Below are 3164 nucleotides of genomic sequence, written 5' to 3' on the forward strand. Positions count from 1 at the left end.
GTTAAAACTCTAAACTGGCCAATAGATGTTACTTTTCTAGATGTTGGCCTACTCCCGAAAGAAGTACCGATACTTATTGACTGACTGAATGAATGAATGAATGAATGAATGAATGAATGAATGAATGAATGAATGAATGAATGAATGAATGAATGAAAACTTTATTTAACAGATTGCAGAATGGGTACAATACAGTACGGCTAAATACACACAATTGTTAAGGGGATGCAGACCAGAGAAAGACGTTTGTCTTGTTTACATCAGGGTCCCCCATTTTCAATTCATAGTGTACTAATAGTTTGTAAACTATTTAAGAAATATGAAGGGATACCACCACGGTCCTGAATTACTAGCCTCATAATTCCTTAAAGTGCAAGTGAGACCCTACCCCAAGTCTATAATATAGATAGACCAATATAATAAACTTTCCTCTCGCACATTAGCTCTAGTCACGTGTCCAACAGCGCCCCTACGTCACCGCCTGATGGTGACGAGCATCCCAATAGTTTATTGGACCAATAGGACCGTCGGCGGAGGCTCCTCGCAGTAACCCTCCTCTTCATCGCTGTGTTGCAGCGCTGACACCGACGGGAGCGGGGCGGAACACGCACCGGAGACGGGACAGGAGAGAGAGACACACAGAGAGAGCGAGAGAATAACTTCACGAAGAAGAAGAATAAAAAGCGCATCCCGGTGGAAACAACAACAAGAAAGAAGATCCCGTCCTCTTCTTCTCCTCCGGACGCGTCGCCTTTGTCTTCTTAATAAACCGCTGTGAGAGACAAGAAAAGCAAAGTCCTTCTTCTTCTTCGACTCCGTTTGTTTTGTTTGCGTTTTGCGGAAAAGCGGGTGGAGGAGGATATCGAAGTTGAAAAGTCTGTAACTTTTTTTTGTTTTGAAAAAAGTTCGAAGTCGGATATTAGAGACGCCGCGCTTGTTGGGACATTTCGGGCAGAATAGTTGTGTTATTCTATAGGGGGGGCGTGTGTTCTCCTCGCAGTATAGGGGCCAGCCAGGAGCCTCTTCTCGCAGTAGTAGGGGCCAGGAGCCTCTTCTCGCAGTAGTAGGGGCCAGGAGTGTCTGTTCTTCTCGCAGTAGGGGCCAGGAGTTCTTCTCGCAGTAGGGGCCAGGAGCGAGTGTTCTTCTCGCAGTAGGGGCCAGGAGCGAGTGTTCTTCTCGCAGTAGGGGCCAGGAGCGAGTGTTCTTCTCGCAGTAGGGGCCAGGAGCCTCTTCTCGCAGTAGTAGGGGCCAGGAGCATCTGTTCTCCTCGCAGTATAGGGCCACCAGGAGCCTCTTCTCGCAGTAGGGGCCAGCAGCGAGTGTTCTTCTCGCAGTAGGGGCCAGGAGCGAGTGTTCTTCTCGCAGTAGGGGCCAGGAGCCTCTTCTCACAGTAGTAGGGGCCAGGAGCGTGGGTCCCCAAATGGCCATCCTCATCGAGTGTGTTGAGATCCCCTACTTTCTGTGGTGTCTCACTGCCCTGCATCCGATCATCATCACCATGACTTGACTCTGGAAGAAGAAATTGTGCATTTTCTCTCATATTATGTGCATTTTTACATTTTATTAGACGCAAATCCAATGGAATTATTACTCAAGCCCCTCTGCTGCAACTTGGGAGTTTCACTCTAGATGTCGAAATGGCACAAAGTGTTGCCATCATCAGGTTGATCGAGCTCAGGAGGGCGAGGAGGACTAGTGCATCCATGTCGCTGTTGTTGTTATTATGCGGTGTGTTCGTCCTGTTCAGCGGCCCCTCGCACGGCTCCCCTGCCGCCGCCGCCGCCTCGACGCACGGCGGCCACCGGCTCGTCTGCTGGCAGGCCATCATGAAGTGCCACGGGGAGGCCGAGTGCCACTACGCGTACGACCAGTACCTTTACGCCTGCGCGCCCGTCCTCAGCGGCGACCGGGACCGGGACAACCACCGGAGGATTAAGTGTCCCCAGCCACTGCATCTCCTCCCTCATCCAGCTCAACCTGACGCAGAGCGGCCCGTCCCTGGAGACGTGCGACTGCGCCCAGGACCCGGCGTGCCGCGCCACCAAGCGGGCCATAGAGCCGTGTCTGCCGCGGCTGACCACCACCGGCGGCGGCGGCGCGGGGGGGGTGGCGGGTCCGCCCGGCTGCACCGAGGCGCGGCGCCAGTGCGAGCGGGACCCGCCGTGCAGCGCCGCCCTGCGCGACTACCTGTTCCACTGCCGCAAGCTGTTCGGCGGCGAGAGCTGCTCGGACGAGTGCCGCTGGGTGATCCACAACATGCGCTCGGTGCCCAAGGCGCGCCAGCTGGACACGTGCGTGTGCGACGGCACCGAGCGGAACATCTGCGAGTACATCAAGGTGAGCATGAAGAACTTCTGCTTCGACTCGTCGAGGGGCGACGCGGGGCAGCGGGGGGCTGCTGTTCGACTCCGAGGAGGACTCGGAGGACGACTATTTCGAACAACCGGAGGATCGAACCGGTGGTGGCCGCCGTGCGTACGTGGACAGCTCCTCCGGGGCTGCCTCCTCCCTCCTCCGCCCCGCCGGCTGTCGCCCCGGTGGTGCTGTGTTGACTGTTGTTGTTGTGACCACCATCTTGGTTTTATTAGGCTAAACTTATCTGAAAAGCGGCCTGTTTAGATATATAGTTTCGAGAGCTTCAAGTTTTGTTTTAATTGTCACATATAATGTACATTACAGTGAAATGCTTGGTTCTTTATGTATGAGCCCCCTTGAGATTGTGCTTCATACAGTAAAAAGGTAAAAAAAATAATAAAGACCAAACACTATACAACATATACAATATACACACACTAAAGTACAACAGGGCATAACATATAGGCCTAACTGTTGATTGGAATTGCCCCTGAGATTGTGCTTCATACAGTACAAAGGTTAACAAATAATAACGACCAAACACTAATATACAATATACACACTAAAGTACAACAGGGTATAAACATATAGGCCTAACTGTTGATTAGAATTGCCCCCTGAGATTGTGCTTCATACAGTAAAAAGGTAAACAAGAATAAAGACCAAACACTATACAACATATACAATATACACACTAAAGTACAACAGGGCATAACCATAAGGCCTAACTGGTGATTGGAATTGCCCCCCACAGTCATCTTGAAGACTGAATTAGCACCAACAATCTGCACACTTTACACCCAGCTGGA

The 3164-nt window shown here is 51.6% G+C and overlaps 1 pseudogene across 1 annotated transcript; it reads left to right on the forward strand.

The window, feature by feature from the left end:
- Positions 1–584: 584 nt before the first annotated feature.
- LOC311236721 (growth arrest-specific protein 1-like) lies at positions 585–2882 on the forward strand (annotated as a pseudogene). Its single transcript has one exon. The product of its transcript is annotated as a growth arrest-specific protein 1-like (transcript).
- Positions 2883–3164: the final 282 nt, after the last annotated feature.

The sequence above is a fragment of the Notolepis coatsorum genome (genome assembly GCF_963971535.1).
Source record: "Notolepis coatsorum genome assembly, chromosome: 11".
Lineage (NCBI taxonomy): Eukaryota > Metazoa > Chordata > Actinopteri > Aulopiformes > Paralepididae > Notolepis > Notolepis coatsorum.